This window comes from Lolium perenne, chromosome 6 (assembly GCF_019359855.2).
Source record: "Lolium perenne isolate Kyuss_39 chromosome 6, Kyuss_2.0, whole genome shotgun sequence".
In the NCBI taxonomy this organism is placed as follows: domain Eukaryota; kingdom Viridiplantae; phylum Streptophyta; class Magnoliopsida; order Poales; family Poaceae; genus Lolium; species Lolium perenne.
This window is the reverse complement of record NC_067249.2, coordinates 168,715,129-168,735,156: the sequence shown is the minus strand read 5'-3', so window position 1 is coordinate 168,735,156 and position 20,028 is coordinate 168,715,129. Positions and strand designations below refer to the sequence as shown.

The following is a 20,028-nucleotide window of genomic DNA, read 5'->3' as shown; positions in this document are numbered from 1 at the left end:
AGATAAATTTTCTCTTTTTTACATAGACCACAAAAAATATTGATTTTTCGTGAAACTTGACGAATGCACATATATTATGTTGATGCACATGTAGAATTTTTTGTCAAAATTTTTTGACGACTCAAAATATAATTTTTTGATATAGGGAGCATACGCACCCGGGAGCCGAATTGAATTTCCGTATTATGAGGAATTATAATGTAGAGCGTTTTATAATTAATTATTTATTCTATCACTGAAAATATTAGTCGGGCCTTGTTATATACATGACACATCTATCTATATTACTCCTTCCGTTCCTTTCTATAGTGGCTATAGATTTTTGGCATTTGTTCCAGAATATAAGGTTTTAGCTTAGCTTTTTTTCAATTACCCCCTCCCCATTCAGCTCCCAAATCGTTCAGCCCCTAAAATTGTTATGGTAAGTTAGGAAGATATGGATTTCCCAAATTTTACGTTGTGTAAAAAAATACTCTTGCGCTAATTTCCGTGCCAAAAAACAATAGGCACTATAATTAAAATGAAACAGAGGGAGTAGTAATGTACAAATTACAAACATGCATATTCTTATTCCTTCTTGCCCGTGTTGTTATCTGATCACCAGAATCAACCCAGTTATCGGGAACAATTCAACCTGAACCTGACATGACACTAACACTAAATGTACTGATGTCCTTTGAATTGGTTATGCCTTTCTTTTGGTTATAAATAACTAATGTCACCCTTTAGTATAGCAAATTGCACCAACTTTTCTGCTATTTTAGTTGATTTTTCTCCATCTCTTAGTAAGTCGAGGCTAAGATCATGCATGTTGATTGATTTGTGGCAAATATTACGCCATCATCTTTTATCCAAAAGTTTTTCTCCCGTTGCAACGCACGGGTATTTTTCCTAGTATATTCATATGAGCGTATACATGGCCCATCAGTATGTTGCTGCTTTGTGCGAGCTGTCCGGAGTGGCACAATGATCGCTAGAAGTGCGGCTCACCGTATTCATCTAGCTCACTGTCTGAACTTATTTTATGTATTTTGATTTGGATGATGAGATCAAGAAATATATTATTATACATGCCTTATTTGGAAGGATGCTCAGAAGGCTTTTAATTGACACATTTATCTCGGCTTGAAACAGAGATATTTACACCCCGGGTAAACTAGGCCATAGCCTGGGGTCTAGAACACTTTTGGTATAAAAATTAGCCTAATTACACCACTTAGTTCAGTTTTGGTTCTAGGTTTGGTCAGATCTTGGATCCGCCGCTGATTTGAACACTTGGTTCTCTTTGTAAGTTTAGTAGATCTTACTATTGATCCAGCGATGGTTTTGATGGTACTATTGATCAATTTTGCTAAGGACAACATATTGTCGTGACTCGATGCTATTCAGGGTGAGGATATATGTAATCGTTCTGGACTATATGCATATGATTGTGAATCATTTGCTTATTTGGGCCACGAGAAAATATGATTTAAATGTTTACTACACAATTAGCATATTTTCGTGAAGGATTTAACTTCAATATAGTTTGTTATTTTTTTCTCCCGTTGCAACGCACGGGCCCTTTTGCTAGTACGACAAAAGAATATGAACATTATTCATTCATTGAAACAGATGTAACATCAAAATATCTTCGGCTCAAGTAACACTACAAGAAAAGTTGCCATGGCCGACGTAGTTGAAGTCGCGCTGTGGTTGCTGTTGCACCATGGCCGACGATTTTTGGTCTCTCCGTGGTGCATGTCAAAACTTTTTTTCTCGTTTTGAGGCCACCTAGCCCGGCGAAAACGTCTAAAATGTCGCGTATGGTGGCCCGGGACGTGGTGCATCACGAATTCTTGGGTTCGCCGGCCGAGTCAACGCAAATCCGCACCTCCCAGGGATGTAGGGCCCAGATGGCAGCCTCTCTAGCATTGTTTTTTTTTCTCGATCGCGCCATCTGGTTCAACGCTCTACGATCGAGCCGTTTACGATGCAGGATCATGGGTCCCGCATGTCATCCTCTATGAACGAAAATTCTTTCTATTCTTGGATTTTTTTGACCCCTGATTTCTGGCTACTTCTTTTTTCTTTTGATCCCGTGCCGCCTTGGAAACGTTGAGACCGATGCTGCTAAATGGGACCTGCATGTCATCCTCTATGTGCAATCAACTTTCTTTTCTTGGAGTTATTTTTGGCACCTCATATTTGGTCACTTACCTTTTTCTTTCGGTCCCGTGCCGCCTCTGAAACGGTGATACCGCTGCTGCTAAATGGGACCCGCATGTCATCCTCTATATGCAATCAACTTTATTTTCTTGGAGTTTTTTTTGGCACCTCATAATTGGTCACTTGCCTTTTTCTTTCGATCTCGTGCCGCCTCTCAAATGGTGATACCGCTGCTGCTAAATGGGACCCGCATGTCATCATCTATGTGCAATCAACTTTCTTTTCTTGGAGTTTTTTTGGCACCTCATAATTGGTCACTTGCCTTTTTCTTTCGATCTCGTGCCGCCTCTCAAACGGTGATACCGCTGCTGCTGAATGGGACCCGCATGTCATCCTCTATGTACTATAAAAAAATCTTGGATTTTTTTTGCACCTAATATTTGGTCACTTGCCTTTTTCTTTCGATCATGTGCCGCCTCTCAAACGGTGATACCGCTGCTGCTAAATGGGACCCACATGTCATCCTCTATGTACAATCAAGTTTCTTTTCTTGAATTTTTTTGGCTCCTGATATTTGGTCACTTGCCTTTTTTTCGATCTCATGCCACCTTTGAAATGTTGAGGAACCTGCTGGCTCATGGACCCGCATGTCATCCTCTATGTACAATAAAAGTTTCTTTTCTTGGATTTTTTTCACCCACTGATTTTTTGCTATTTCCTTTTTCTTTTGATCCCCTGCCGCCTTGGAAACGTTGAGTAAGCTGCTGACTCATGGGACCCGCATGCCATCCTCTGTGTACAATCAACTCTCTTTTTCTTTGATCTCAAGCCGCATTTGAAACTTTGAGACCACTGCTGCTAAATGGGACCCGCATGTCATACTCTATGTACAATAAAGTTTATTTTTTGGATTATCTTTGGCTCCTGATATTTTGTCACTTGCCTTTTTTGATGAGGACAGTTGTCCTGATCTTTCACGATGCACCTTGATGATCCATAGGATCGATAGATCTTGAACTCCCTTGACAGATTCAAGGATACTCAAGCGCATATGATTACTCTTGACAGACTCAAGAACTCTCACACCTTTATTGGATAACCGGGCGAACGTCCAAGACGCCGTCACGCACGCCGATCCCATAGGGACGGTGATAGTATGAACTCAAAGTTCTACATATTCTGGATTCAATCTAATCTACCAAACCCTAGGACGCACCATCTCCTTATATGAGGGAGAGGTGGCCGGCCAGCCCTATTGGGCCTAACCTAGTTTGACTCGGACAGGCCCAAGTCAAACAAACACTAATTTAAACCCTAATGGCCCACCACATGACCTGGTTACATTATTATTTCCTAATAACAAGACTGTGATAAAATACTGGTACAACCTTAGACTTAATCATCATATCAATGGTTGTCCTAGTGTACCAGGCCTGGATATCCATATCATCCTCCCCTTCTCCCAGAAGCGTTGTCCCCAACGCGTGAGGGTCTGCTAGAAAAAGGGTGACGTCAAATAAGAACATCGCCGATCTTCATCCTCAAGCCTCGTGTGGCGACCCCGGGGGTCATAGGCTAGACAAACCCAGATCTCCATCTGGCATAAGCCTAACCTAGATCTCTAGGGCCTACAGGGTGAGAATCGGTAACACAACAGTGACTCTACGACTCAAAGAGTAATACAAGCTTATACCTGAGCGAAAAACCAAAGTATTACAAGCAGAGGTCACTGACCTGACATTTCATCAATCAACGGAAGCGAAGTTATGCTATTCTAAATAGCAAGATAGCAAAAGGCCTAAGAGGCCAGGAGCAAAACGGCGACGTCCCAGCCCATAGATTCCAGGCTGCCACCTGGGAATCCCAAGCTACTCGTCGATGTCGACCTAGAAACCTTCATTTGTCGGAGTGACTTCGTCTGAAACAAAGCATGCAAAGCTGAGTACAGGGACTCAGCAAGACTTAGTACAACCTTTTAGCAAATCTGGTATGGGAGGCTTTATGTGGAGCTTATTTTGCAGAAAGCCAGTTTTCCTTTGTAAAACAAGAGGGAGCAGAAGCTCGTCTACTCAGATCATTTTCAAAGGGGATAAGAGAGCGATATCACTAGCTCTACTAATCATCATATTGAATCCACCGAATATTAATCATATGCTGAACCTATCCACTAGGATCACCCCCTCCATACCCTGAGAGGGGATCCTTATCACACATTGATTCCAAGTTTTACGATTAGGTTCAAGTTGTCTATGATCACAGAATCCATCACCAAGTCGTCCGTAACCGTGGACACGGCTTTTCGAAAAGATTTACCCTGCAGAGGTGTACAACTTTACCCACACGCGCCGACCGACTCTTAACGCCACATGATTAACACACTTCCTTGGTGTGCCGGCAGAGGGTGGTCGACCAAAACCTTTCCCTTGCTTCGCCTATTCCATGAGTCAATCTAACTGGGGAACTCCGTCATCGTAGGTAGCCATTCTCCGAGGCGGTCCCGGTCATTGTGCGCAGGGGATCCAGTTCAATGCCTCCAGCATCCTTCACCCCGACCACGCCCTGTATGATGCACCTTTGAAAACCTTTTCCACGCCTTCGCCATGCAGAATGCCAAATGGAACCCGCAAACTAATTGACTCATGGGTAAGCTAGGCAAGTTCGGGCCAAGGGGTTCCCATGGGCCCCGTGTGGCTGTACGCTCAGTCTTGGTTTCGAAGGCGAGAACCTCAGGTCCTAGTATCGGCTAGAACGAGTCAAATCACCACATCCCCATGTGGCGGCCCATCCAAGCCTTTAAGCATGTTTAATTATCATCACTGATCTTACCACGTCATCCTGCCATACTAGGTTCATTCGCAGCTCTGATTCATCAACCGGATGGATCAGAATTCATCAACTAAGCATTGCTAAGTATATTCGATATAACGGCTCTAGCGATGCACACATAGCTCAAACCTAGTCTTGTTGGGAGCAGTAGATCAGAGTATTTAGGCTACAAGGATGGTAAATGCAACATACATAGGATAACTATACCTGCCGATAAAACATATTTGAAACGAATGCGATATGTAGGAACCAGAAGTAAAAGCATTTCGAAATCATAATATGAACCAGGCTAGGGCTTGCCTTTGTCCCTGACAAACCAATGTGGATCTTCGGAGATCCCATGCTTGACTTGTTCGTCGGTGGACAATTATTGATCTGCGTCGTTGGCGATCTTCATCGTCTCGGCACTTGCTCTATCGCTCGCGAAGAAGCAAACACCGGAAAGGTAAAGGAACAATCAACACATGGCATCGATGCAATGCGCAAACAAGAATGATGACATGACATGTTAATTAGGTATTGAAACTAACCCTAAGACATGTTCATCAATTTAAATAGGGTTGAATGCATAAAACATTGCATTCCGATAAACCCCATAAAGTGGCATTAGATTGTTCTAACATAAGTGTTAATTGAAGTTCTTCAAGTATGCATGATTATGATACCAAAATGTAGGTCTCATTTTTCTGAAGATTTTGATATCTTATTTGCATTTTTCTGAATTTATATGAATTAGTTATGGTTTTTACAAGTTCGGATATTTTCTGAAAACGAAAAACAGTAGAATACGAAATTGGTCTTTTAAACTCTCTGAAAGGATGCTCACGAATTTTGTTAAGAATCACTGAGTTCAGATGTTAGTACTGTAGTTGTTAAACTGAAAAGATGGGCACAACAACTATTTGAAACACCAAACTAAACTGAGGGTTTCCTTAGCTCGAGATCTTCTCCAAAGAAATCTGAACAAAGGCATTGATGTACAACTAGTATCTGACCACTAACATATCTCAGCTAGTTTTTGAATTTCGAAATGAAATGGCTCATGTTAGCAGGTATTTGCACAACATGCAAAGGGAGTTTCAGTAGAGTTAAACATGCAAGTACTGATCGTATTCACATGTATTCAGATTGGTTCTTGCTATCAGAAGTAGGAGATTTCGGTGTGAACTCCAGTTCAGAAATGTGTAGGTGCAGGGATTAAACCTGAACACCACTCAAATAGAAGCTACCTCCAGCCAAAATGAAGGATTATTTTACGAAACATGTTAACAAACAACAAGGATCGATGCTCCCTTGCTCTTTGTTGCTTAAGACTGAAACTCTGTACTGCACATCTCTCTTTCTCTCTGACTGAAAGTTACAGGAGTATATGTTGCTTTGATCTGGTTAGCTAATTATGTGATACACATCTTCAGATAACCACTAAAGGTAGCTGAATCTGAGAATAAGACATGCTACAGAATGGTTGCCCAAGAAACAACCGTATCATGGATTAGAAAACCTGAAAGTTCTCTCTTCCCATCTTAACCACTCTGTTCCATGCATCAACTCATCTAATAGGAAAAACAAGGAAACGAATCTGGAACAAGGAGATATTAAGGGCCTCACATACAGGTTGTACCTGTACTCAAGATCAAAGATGAAGAAGAACCGATCAGAGATGTGTTGGTCTTTTCCTCTTCTCCATCTCCTTGCCTTGATGGACGACTTGCTCTGCTCCAGCCAAAGGTCTAGGCGCTAGTCCTCCTAGGTGATCTCCATGGCTCGGCAGCTTGGTTCTGGAAAAGTTTGCTGGGTTGGTCTGCTTCCGTGTGATGGGGAATAGGGATAACGATGGTGGATGGTCTGTTAGGTTGGGGAATAGAAGTACTAGTTGGTCACTTCTTTTCAGCTGAGGTGCGGTGCTTTCCTCTGGATATTTTAGATGCATGGTACTGTAGCTCATAGATATCAATTTAAAGACTGCTAGATATTTTGCTCCAGATAACTCAGGCGTGCGGTGATATCTGCAGATTTTGTCTCTTCGACTAGATAAACTATATTTGAAACCTTTTTGAAGACATTTAAAATAGGAAAGAAAATAGCTAATTTTTAATGTGTTCCAAATTTTCCGCAATGTATGTTCTCGAGAGTTAAATTAAATGATGCATTCCATGCTCATGATGCACATTACAACTCCTATTTAGGATTAGCTAAAACAGGGATGTTACAAATCTATCCCCCTTAAAAGAATCTCGTTCCGAGATTCCAAGATAGGAATAAAGAAGGTAACAAGGACTACACCGGTCTTCAACGATCTTGTCGATACCACGACGATCTTTCTTCTTGAAGAGGTTGATCAACGACGTCATGAAGAATTTGATCCCCAACACCATGAAGAAACTGATCTTTAACACTATGAAGAGCTCTTCATTTGCTTTCTTCACTCTAAAGGAAAGAGGGAATGACACTGGACGGTGGATCGTCACAAAGATCGAGTATCTCATGGTCAACTCATGGAAGGAGTTCTTAGAAACAACTCTTGAGCTGACAAACATGAAACACGTCAAGGTAACGAAGGAGACTGGAGAAGTTTCAAATTTTGGTAGGCAATTGCTCCACGCTTGACAAGATTACGAAAGGACAAGGTAGCGAGGAGTTAAACTGCCTTTGATACCATAACGAGGCACTCTTAGAGAGGGCAACTCGTAGAAGGACAGATGATTATCCAATGAGAGCAACTTTGGATTTCAAAATCATAGTCACTCTTCGGGTATGGGTACATGAAATAATTGAAGCATACTCAAAAGACTGGGGCCTAGATGACTGACGAATTCACACAATGTGTGAATTGATTAGAACTTCAGGTACAAACAACGGGAAGGGAAGGAGCACTGGCTACTGAAGTGCCAAGGTTTATGATATAACTTCATGTTACTTGAACGAATGGACAATGGAGATTTGACATCCTAAGAAAAAATACTTCTCCCAGGATTTAAACTTTGGATATGACAAGAGAATTGTCATTCGGTTAAAGCTTGCTCAAAAGTACTGGGGTCACACATATGGCTGACGAATTCACACAACGTGTGAATTACAGAGATCTTCAAGTAAAATCCAAAGGCATGGGAAAAGCATTGTTGAACGACGTAGCAAGGATCATCGGGAGGTGAAACTTCTTCTCATGGAGTTGTTATCACCGGAGAAATGGTTTCGAGTGATTGATAGAGAGACATTTAGCAACGCTGCTTCTAATGTTCTCCTTGATGTTCTAGACACCATATCAGGCTTCTGAATAGCCTTCAATAGTTCATCAAGTGAAGGTTGGACTCCGAAACTGATAAAACGTCATAAGGGCAACTCCTAGAATAAGTCACATAAGATCCTTATGGAGAGTGGTTATTCTTGTTGTCAGGAGATTATGGCATTAGGCCTTCCGACTAATTGTGTTAACCATGACATCAATCTTGCCGGATTTACAAAGAGACATATGTCACGAATCCTTGAGAAACACTAACCATCATTGCCGCTTGAGATTCAGCTTAGGTTAGGTGTAATGAGATATTTCAGACTTAGCAAGTCCAAATAGAAATTTGCAACATCTACCACCAAGGTAAAGCTGCTAGATTCTCAAGATATAGACTACAATGTCAAGCTCCAAAAGATTGAGTTAGATTACGTAAAACCATGTGGTTGCGACTGCCAAAGGCAATTGCGTGCACATGAACTTCTTGCAATGTAAAACAATTGAGTCCTTGTGGGTACATCAAAGAAGATATCAAAGCGATTAAGCTTCTTCTCTTTCTTGAACAAACCAGTCAGTGGCTTAGTGTGCATAAAGGAACCTTTCAAGAAAATGGAGGTAACAACCAACCATCCCAAGAATATTCCGCAGATGCATAACCGACTTGTGTTGATTCCCGAGGGAAACAAAGGGAACTCTACTCGGATCCACGGCGACATCTTTCAGCAAATGCACGTGAACCAGAGAAGGTCACTTCCAACATCCAGAACACATACTTCGTGATAACACAAAGATGGTTCTTAAAAGTTTCCAACATTACTACCAACTGTTCAATATAAACCTCTTTAGGCATGGAGAAAATAAGAATGTCATCGATGGGCTCGACAACAAACTTATCAAGATACCCCAATAAGGGACTCACAGGTTGCATGAACAAGACAAAAGTATTGGTCAGACCAAAGGACATGAAGATGTATTCAGGTGAAACAGTATTAGTAAAAACATCATCAAGATAATCCTCGGAACTGAGTTTGATTTGACGATAGCCCAAACTCAAATCAAAGATTTGGGAAGATATCATATCCATAAAGGAGAACTTCCTTACTTCAACACAAACGAAACTAGACATTCCTTTAAGGATGAACAAGTTTGATAGAGCTTTTGTCTTTCAACTCTCCAAGTTGTTGTTTAAGCTCAATCAACTAGTCCAGAATATCTAGTATGGTTTCTTGGAGAAGAAGCGATTCAGAGAACCAGCCTTTACTCATGAACTCGACAACACGGTCATGTATCAACATGGCGATACTTCTAGAAAGACATCCAGAATATCACGAACCACCGATATGTCACTGAGTTCGAGAGGGAACTTGCTTTATAAGGAAAGCGATGTGGTCTTGAGAGCTTCGGCACGGACCAAACTCTTTGACCAAGGAAGGTGCACATGAACAATGGACTTGGGATCACAGTCAAATTTTGCTTAGTGATTAGTTAAACAATCATGCTAAGAATGACACAAACGTCCCTGGATTTCAAAGCAATAAGAATTACTTAGAATCTCGGAAGGACACATCAATACATACACCCCAACATTCCCAAGCACGAACAACTCGGAGGAAGGGCGAGTAGAGATATGTAAGAGCATCAGTTCATCGATAAGGTCATGAGACTTAGCACGACCTATAGATATAAAATAGGGTGATACTCTAAGGTAGAACAGAATAAAAGCTACATAAGCCTTTTAATCTGCGGATTACAACACTTTGACCGGGTCCTAGAAATGGATGAGGTACTGGAGTTTGTTTCTCTGACATCTCGGAGTGAAATGTCTTGGAAGACCACAAGTGTAACATGCACTTGAAAAAAAACACCAACGCACCTTTACCACTTGGCTGCTAACTAGCAAACAAAGGTCGGAAAGTAACTAAGAGGAGGAACATATTTAGAATTAGAAATTCTCACATGTAGATGCACAATATAGCACTCTTGCGAAACTTAGGAGGAAAGGGAGGTGTGGCAGAGTCACAAAAATAAATATGAGACTCACAAAGAGCACTCTTGTCGTGATCCATTTGGTTCCATGAAAGAACCTCTACCAAAGTTAATGATAGGAAAGGTCTTTGTTGCCGTAATACAATCACGACTACAATCAAAGACTTGAGGGCTAGGTGGATTTGAAGTTAGCCATCCTGATGTATGGTTTGACCATGGACAACAGGAGTCAATGGAATGGATCTTGGGTTAAAGGTGAGAATCATGTACTAAGGTTCACACTGAGGAAACCCAGCACAATCCGGGACCTTCGATTCAAGTCCAAGGGTTAAAATACGGAGAAAGGAGTAACTACTATCTAAGTGACACAAAGGACACTACGAGGGAGTAATCACAAGGTAGCTTTCAAGAAGCCATACCTAGGTTCCGAAGTATGCAAGCAAAAGTAAAGGGGGCATCCAAGGTGAAAGGAAACCTCGAAGCATGGAACAGAATGATGTGGAACCCACAAAATAGAGAGATCGTGATGGAAGGAGATCTCAGTATTGAAACGAAACATAGAGGTAACAAAGAACATACAAGAGTTTAGAGAACTCAACACTAGGTCAACTGGTTAAGGAACAACCTGCCCTTGAGGCACCTAAGTTTTGAAAGACCAGAAGAGATGGTAAAACTTTTTCAAATCAACACAAGGTAAGGTGTGACTCTGAATTAGAGCGATACCAGATAAGGAGTAAAAAGAATCCTAATCAGACTTTTGCAAATACTTTTAGCTTTTAAATAGTTTTCACAACCACTAGACTCAAGATCGACAAGTAGAAAGGGTTTCCTACAGGCAGTCCTGCTCTGATACCAAAACCTGTCGGAGACCCCGGGGGTCATAGGCTAGACAAACCCAGATCTCCATCTGGCATAAGCCTAACCTAGATCTCTAGGGCCTACAGGGTGAGAATCGGTAACACAACACTGACTCTACGACTCAAAGAGTAATACAAGCTTATACCTGAGCGAAAAACCAAAGTATTACAAGCAGAGGTCACTGACCTGACATTTCATCAATCAACAGAAGCGAAGTTATGCTATTCTAAATAGCAAGATAGCAAAAGGCCTAAGAGGCCAGGAGCATAACGGCGACGTCCCAGCCCATAGATTCCAGGCTGCCACCTGGGAATCCCAAGCTACTCGTCGATGTCGACCTAGAAACCTTCATTTGTTGGAGCGACTTCGTCTGAAACAAAGCATGCAAAGCTGAGTACAGGGACTCAGCAAGACTTAGTACAACCTTTTAGCAAAGCTGGTATGCGAGGCTTTATGTGGAGCTTATTTTGCAGAAAGCCAGTTTTCCTTTGTAAAACAAGAGGGAGCAGAAGCTCGTCTACTCAGATCATTTTCAAAGGGGATAAGAGAGCGATATCACTAGCTCTACTAATCATCATATTGAATCCACCGAATATTAATCATATGCTGAACCTATCCACTAGGATCACCCCCTCCATACCCTGAGAGGGGATCCTTATCACACATTGATTCCAAGTTTTACGATTAGGTTCAAGTTGTCTATGATCACAGAATCCATCACCAAGTCGTCCGTAACCGTGGACACGGCTTTTCGAAAAGATTTACCCTGCAGAGGTGTACAACTTTACCCACACGCGCCGACCGACTCTTAACGCCACATGATTAACACACTTCCTTGGTGTGCCAGCAGAGGGTGGTCGACCAAAACCTTTCCCTTGCTTCACCTATTCCATGAGTCAATCTAACTGGGGAACTCCGTCATCGTAGGTAGCAATTCTCCGAGGCGGTCCTGGTCATTGTGCGCAGGGGATCCAGTTCAATGCCTCCAGCATCCTTCACCCCGGCCACGCCCTGTATGATGCACCTTTGAAAACCTTTTCCACGCCTTCGCCATGCAGAATGCCAAATGGAACTCGTAAACTAATTGACTCATGGGTAAGCTAGGCAAGTTCGGGCCAAGGGGTTCCCATGGGCCCCGTGTGGCTGTACGCTCAGTCTTGGTTTCGAAGGCGAGAACCTCAGGTCCTAGTATCGGCGAGAACGAGTCAAATCACCACATCCCCATGTGGCGGCCCATCCAAGCCTTTAAGCATGTTTAATTATCATCACTGATCTTACCACGTCATCCTGCCATACTAGGTTCATTCGCAGCTCTGATTTATGAACCGGATGGATCAGAATTCGTCAACTAAGCATGGCTAAGTATATTCGATATAACGGCTCTAGCGATGCACACATAGCTCAAACCTAGTCTTGTTGGGAGCAGTAGATCAGAGTATTTAGGCTACAAGGATGGTAAATGCAACATACATAGGATAACTATACCTGCCGATAAAACATATTTGAAACGAATGCGATATGTAGGAACCAGAAGTAAAAGCATTTCGAAATCATAATATGAACCAGGCTAGGGCTTGCCTTTGTCCCTGACAAACCAATGTGGATCTTCGGAGATCCCATGCTTGACTTGTTCGTCGGTGGACAATTATTGATCTGCGTCGTTGGAGATCTTCATCGTCTCGGCACTTGCTCTATCGATCGCGAAGAAGGAAACACCGGAAAGGTAAAGGAACAATCAACACATGGCATCGATGCAATGCGCATACAAGAATGATGACATGACATGTTAATTAGGTATTGAAACTAACCCTAAGACATGTTCATCAATTTAAATAGGGTTGAATGCATAAAACATCGCATTCCGATAAACCCCATAAAGTGGCATTAGATTGTTCTAACATAAGTGGTAATTGAAGTTCTTCAAGTATGCATGATTATGATACCAAAATGTAGGTCTCATTTTTCTGAAGATTTTGATATCTTATTTGCATTTTTCTGAATTTATATGAATTAGTTATGGTTTTTACAAGTTCGGATATTTTCTGAAAACGAAAAACAGTAGAATACGAAATTGGTCTTTTAAACTCTCTGAAAGGATGCTCACGAATTTTGTTAAGAATCACTGAGTTCAGATGTTAGTACTGTAGTTGTTAAACTGAAAAGATGGGCACAACAACTATTTGAAACACCAAACTAAACTGAGGGTTTCCTTAGCTCGAGATCTTCTCCAAAGAAATCTGAACAAAGGCATTGATGTACAACTAGTACCTGACCACTAACATATCTCAGCTAGTTTTTGAATTTCGAAATGAAATGGCTCATGTTAGCAGGTATTTGCACAACATGCAAAGGGAGTTTCAGTAGAGTTAAACATGCAAGTACTGATCGTATTCACATGTATTCAGATTGGTTCTTGCTATCAGAAGTAGGAGATTTCGGTGTGAACTCCAGTTCAGAAATGTGTAGGTGCAGGGATTAAACCTGAACACCACTCAAATAGAAGCTACCTCCAGCCAAAATGAAGGATTATTTTACGAAACATGTTAACAAACAACAAGGATCGATGCTCCCTTGCTCTTTGTTGCTTAAGACTGAAACTCTGTACTGCACATCTCTCTTTCTCTCTGACTGAAAGTTACAGGAGTATATGTTGCTTTGATCTGGTTAGCTAATTATGTGATACACATCTTCAGATAACCACTAAAGGTAGCTGAATCTGAGAATAAGACATGCTACAGAATGGTTGCCCAAGAAACAACCGTATCATGGATTAGAAAACCTGAAAGTTCTCTCTTCCCATCTTAACCACTCTGTTCCATGCATCAACTCATCTAATAGGAAAAACAAGGAAACGAATATGGAACAAGGAGATATTAAGGGCCTCACATACAGGTTGTACCTGTACTCAAGATCAAAGATGAAGAAGAACCGATCAGAGATGTGTTGGTCTTTTCCTCTTCTCCATCTCCTTGCCTTGATGGACGACTTGCTCTGCTCCAGCCAAAGGTCTGGGCGCTAGTCCTCCTAGGTGATCTCCATGGCTCGGCAGCTTGGTTCTGGAAAAGTTTGCTGGGTTGGTCTGCTTCCGTGTGATGGGGAATAGGGATAACGATGGTGGATGGTCTGTTAGGTTGGGGAATAGAAGTACTAGTTGGTCACTTCTTTTCAGCTGAGGTGCGGTGCTTTCCTCTGGATATTTTAGATGCATGGTACTGTAGCTCATAGATATCAATTTAAAGACTGCTAGATATTTTGCTCCAGATAACTCAGGCGTGCGGTGATATCTGCAGATTTTGTCTCTTCGACTAGACAAACTATATTTGAAACCTTTTTGAGGACATTTAAAATAGGAAAGAAAATAGCTAATTTTTAATGTGTTTCAAATTTTCCGCAATGTATGTTCTCGAGAGTTAAATTAAATGATGCATGCCATGCTCATGATGCACATTACAACTCCTATTTAGGATTAGCTAAAACAGGGATGTTACACCTCGCCAGTCTTCCACACCACATCCTCCCTCTCGACTAGCTTGACTTGTCCTTGGCGCCATTTGGTCTTCGACGCCATCAACCTGAATGAGACACAAGCATCCTTCCAAATGCAACTAAAAGCGCACCATGCATATCACCCAAAACAAACAGAACAAACTCATGCACGCCATAGATTCAAATAAGCTGAAAACACCTCCTAGTGCACCAAGCATATCACCCAAAACACACAGAACAAACTCCTGCACGCCATGGAACCAAATAAGCTGAAAACACCTCCTAGTATGCAACCTTCTGAAAACCAGTGTCATCCTCCTTGAAGAACAAATTTTTCTGCATAAATTTTATATTTGGGAACGCGCGCATCGGCAGTGCCGCCAAAACAATGCCGGCAGTGTCGCAGCACATGGATCTCCTCTCATAGTTGTACCACGTCGATCGTCTGGCCGCATGCTACCCTGTATATCACGCGCGTGAACGAAGCATACGTCCGGGACCTGCTGCAAGTCACGAGTAAATCGGCCCAGGTGCAGCTGCTCCCTGAACAATCTCTCTCGTGATGTTGCGTGCTTGTTAGTCCTGGACTAAGGCGCTACAGTAGCCAGGCCTCTTTGAGAGTCCGCCGCCCTTCTTCCCCGTTGCCGGCCCAATCTGGATTCTTCTCCGCCAGCGATGCCGTGTGGAGCGGAGGAAGGGGAGGAGCCTGGTGATACGTCCATTTTGCATCACTATTTTATATCATAATTTGCTTTTATTCATTGATATATTTCATATTTGGAGATGATACTTATGTTATTTCATCTATTTTGCATGTTTCATGATTATTGGAGGATCGCGCACCGGAGTCAGGATTCTGCTGGAAAAAGCACCGTCAGAATGCAATATTTCGGAAGATCAACAATTGACGGAATTTATATGAAAAATCCTATTTTTCCAGAAGACGAAGGGAGCCAGAAGGGGGAGCCGAGGAGGGCTGCCGTGGGCCCGCCTCATAGGCCGGCGCGGGCCAAGGCCTGGCCGCGCCGCCTTGTGGGGAGGGGGCCCACAGCCCCCTCTGGCCTCCTCTCCTTCGAGTATTTCTTCGTCCCGAAAACCTAAGCTCCAGGGGGATAGTCGCAAAGAGTCACAACCGCCTCTGCGGGGCGGAGAACACCAGAGAGAAAAGAGCTCTCCGGCAGGCTGAGATCCGCTGGGGAAATTCCCTCCCGGAGGGGGAAATCGACGCCATCGTCACCGTCACCGAGCTGGACATCATCTCCATCACCACCATCATCATCTCCATCATCATCAGGGGCGTCTCCACCGCTGCACATCGTCACCGCTGTAACAATTTGGGTTTGATCTTGATTGTTTGATAGGGGAAACTCTCCCGGTATTGATTTCTACTTGTTATTGATGCTATTGAGTGAAACCGTTGAACCAATGTTTATGTTCAGATTGTTATTCATCATCATATCACCTCTGATCATGTTCCATATGATGTCTCATGAGTAGTTCGTTTAGTTCTTGAGGACATGGGTGAAGTCTAAATGTTAGTAGTGAAGTATGGTTGAGTAATATTCAATGTTATGATATTTAAGTTGTGGTGTTATTCTTCTAGTGGTGTCATGTGAACGTCGACTACATGATACTTCACCTTTATGGGCCTAGGGGAATGCATCTTGTACTCGTTTGCCAATTGCGGGGTTGCCGGAGTGACAGAAACCTAAACCCCCGTTGGTATATCGATGCAGGAGGGATAGCATGATCTCAGAGTTTAATGCTGTGGTTAGATTTATCTTAATTACTTTCTTGTAGTTGCGGATGCTTGTAAGGGGTATAATCACAAGTATGTATTAGTCTTAGGAAGGGCGGTGCATTAGCATAGGTTCACCCACACAACACTTATCAAAACAATGAAGATTAATTAGCCATATGTAGCGAAAGCACTAGACTAAAATCCCGTGTGTCCTCAAGAATGTTTGGTCATTATAAGTAAACAAACCGGCTTGTCCTTTGTGCTAAAAAGGATTGGGCCACTCGCTGCAATTGTTACTCCCGCACTTTACTTACTCGTATTTTATTCATCTGCTACATCAAAACCCTCTGAATACTTGTCTGTGAGCATTTAAAGTGAATCCTTCATCGAAACTGCTTGTCAACACCTTCTGCTCCTCGTTGGGATCGACATTCTTACTTATCGAAAATACTAAGATACACCCCCTATACTTGTGGGTCATCAAGACTATTTTCTGGCGCCGTTGCCGGGGAGTGAAGCGCTATTGGTAAGTGGAATTGGTAAGGGAAACTTTTACTGTTTGTGCTGATTTTATTTATGCCTGCTGCCATAATTCATTATGGAGAGATCTTCTCTTGAATTTTTATTTGGAAAATCTACTACTACTGCAAAGGTAGTGGATGAGGCGCCAGGTGAGGAAGAAATACCATACAAAATACCTATGAAAATTATTGAACGTGTAGTGGATAACCGTTATACAGGGGATGGAACTGTCCACCCTGGAGATCATTTACTGTTCTTACATGAATTATGCGGTTTATTCAAGTGTGCAGGTATTGCTATGGATGAAGTGAGGAAGAAACTATTCTCTATATCGCTGTCTGGTAAAGCGGCGCATTGGTATAAATTACTGGATAATGGGGATTCTCTTGAATGGAATGATATTGTGCCCCGGTTTTATTCTAAGTTCTATCCTCCAAGTGAAATTCACAAGGATCGGAACCGCATATATAATTTTTGGCCTCATGATGGAGAGAGTATTGCCCAAGCGTGGGGGAGATTGAAGTCTTTAATGCTCAAATGCCCCATTCATGAGCTTCATGGTAATGTTATTATTGATAATTTCTATGGAAGACTTTCTTTTCAAGACAAGACCTTGCTGGATACTTCTTGTTCTGGATCATTTACACGCAACAAAGAAGAGTTTAAAAGGGACCTTCTTAATCGGATCCAGGAGAATACTGAAGGATGGGAGAACGACAAAGATAGAGAATCAGGTATAAATTATGATTATAAATGCATTGAAGCTTTTATGGATACTGATAAATTTCGTAATATGAGTGCTACTTATGGTCTTGATTCTCAAGACGTTGCAAATCTTTATAAAGCTTTTGCCTCTCATTATGAATTGCCTAAGAAGAATTTTGATAAGTATCATGAACCGTATAAAGATAAAATTGATTCATCTATAAATAAATGTGTTGTAGTTGAAACTGTTGATCATGTTATTCCTGAAGCTTATATTGAAAAAACTCCTTTCCCTGCTAAAATGAAGGAGTACCCTGTTATAAATAGTGCGGTTAATAAAAGTGAAAAGAAACCTATAGAACCTGAAGAACAAATAAAGGTTGAACCTGCTGTTGCAATAGTTAAAGATCTTGTGACTGAAAATGTGGAGGATGGTCATATTATTTTCTGTGAAGATGCTTCTAATATTGTTTCACATCCTAATAAGTCCAAGAAAACAAGTGTTCCTATGCTATCTGTTAGAATTGGTGATCATTGTTATTATGGTTTATGTGATATTGGTGCAAGTATTAGTGCTATTCCTTATGAGCTTTACACGGAGATTATGCACGAAATTGGTTCTTGCGAACTTGAAGATATTGATGTGGTTATTCGGCTGGCTAATAGAGAAACTATCTCTCCAATTGGTATTGTTCGAGATGTGGAAGTCCTATGTGGTAAGATTAAATATCCTGCTGACTTTTTGGTACTTGGTTCTGCTGCTAGTAAATATTGTCCTATCATTTTTGGTAGACCTTTTCTGAATACTTGTGGAGCTGTTATAGATTGCAAGAAAGAGAAAATTTTGACTAAATTTGCTGGTGAATCTTATGAGTTTAATTTCTCTAAATTTGCCAAAACTCCTTATAAAGCTGATTGGCCTAATAATGATTTTAGAGTTGAACAGTGTGCATCTATTGCTCTTGCTCCTAATAATCCTTTGCAGCAACATTTGGAGAATAGTGAGAGTGAAGTTTTTAGGGAAGAAAGAGATGAGCTTGATGAAATTTTCCTTCGTCAACCTATTCTTAAGCATGATTTACCAGTAGAAGATCTGGGTACAACACCACCACCAAAGGAAGATCCTGTCTTTGATTTAAAACCATTGCCTGATAATCTTATATATGCTCATATTGATGATAAGAAAATATATCCTGTTATTATTAGTTCTAAGCTTTCAGAGTTTGAAGAAGAAAGGTTATTGGAAATATTGAAGAAACACCGAGGTGCTATTGGCTACACTCTTGATGACTTGAAGGGGATTTCTCCCTCTATTTGCTAACATGCCATTAATATGGAAGATGATGCAAAGCCTGTTGTTGAACATCAGTGTCGTCTAATTCCTAAGATGAAGGATGTGGTAAGAAATGAGGTATTAAGACTTCTTGAAGTTGGTATTATATATCCTATTGCTGATAGTAGATGGGTTAGCCCTGTGCATTGTGTTCCTAAGAAAGGAGGAATGACTGTTGTGCCTAATGATAATGATGAGCTCATACCTCAAAGAGTAGTTGTAGGGTATAGAATGTGCATTGATTATCGAAAAGTTAATAAGGTTACTAAGAAAGATCATTACCCTTTGCCTTTTATTGATCAAATGTTAGAAAGGTTATCCAAAAATACTCATTTTTGCTTTCTTGATGGTTATTCTGGGTTTTCACAAATTGCTGTTAAAACTAAGGATCAAGAGAAAACCACTTTCACTTGTCCCTATGGAACTTATGCTTATAGACGTATGCCTTTTGGTTTATGTAATGCTCCTGCTAATTTTCAAAGATGCATGTCTGCTATTTTTCATGGCTTTTGCGAGAGTATTGTAGAAGTATTCATGGACGATTTTTCCGTCTATGGGAATTCTTTTGATAATTGCTTGCGGAACCTTGATAAAGTTTTGCAGAGATGTGAAGAAACTAACCTTGTTCTTAATTGGGAGAAATGCCACTTTATGGTTAATGAAGGAATTGTATTGGGACATAAAATTTCCGAGAGAGGTATTGAAGTTGATAGAGCTAAAGTTGAAGCAATTGAGAAGATGCCCTATCCTAGGGATGTTAAAGGTATTCGTAGTGTTCTTGGTCACGCTGGGTTTTATAGGAGGTTTATTAAAGACTTTTCCAAGATTTCAAAGCCTCTTACTAATCTTCTTCAAAAAGATGTACCTTTTGTTTTTGATGATGATTGTAAGGAAGCTTATGAAACTCTAAAGAAAGCCTTAACAACTGCTCCTATAGTTGAACCTCCTGATTGGAACTTACCTTTTGAAATTATGTGTGATGCTAGTGATTGTGCTGTAGGCGCTGTTCTTGGACAGCGAGTCGATAAAAAATTGAATGTTATTCATTATGCTAGTAAAACCCTTGATGCTGCTCAAAGAAATTATGCTACTACTGAAAAAGAATTGTTAGCTGTAGTCTTTGCTTGTGATAAGTTTAGATCTTATATTGTTGATTCAAAAGTTACAATTCATACTGATCATGCTGCAATTAGATAC

General features: G+C 41.2%; 2 long non-coding RNA genes across 3 annotated transcripts; both read right to left on the bottom strand.

Moving 5' to 3' along the window:
- Positions 1 to 3,216: 3,216 nt before the first annotated feature.
- Positions 3,217 to 7,318, bottom strand: LOC127306978 (uncharacterized). 2 transcript variants are annotated; one of them, XR_007855011.2, is made up of 3 exons: positions 6,596 to 7,296; positions 3,883 to 5,387; positions 3,217 to 3,776 (listed from the first exon to the last, which is right to left on the bottom strand). It is a non-coding gene; the product is annotated as an uncharacterized lncRNA (long non-coding RNA). The 2 variants fall into 2 exon arrangements; XR_007855010.1 differs by having other exon boundaries at positions 3,217 to 5,387; positions 6,596 to 7,318.
- Positions 7,319 to 12,474: 5,156 nt separating this feature from the next.
- Positions 12,475 to 14,288, bottom strand: LOC127306976 (uncharacterized). The gene is made up of 2 exons (XR_007855008.1): positions 13,944 to 14,288; positions 12,475 to 12,735 (listed from the first exon to the last, which is right to left on the bottom strand). It is a non-coding gene; the product is annotated as an uncharacterized lncRNA (long non-coding RNA).
- Positions 14,289 to 20,028: the final 5,740 nt, after the last annotated feature.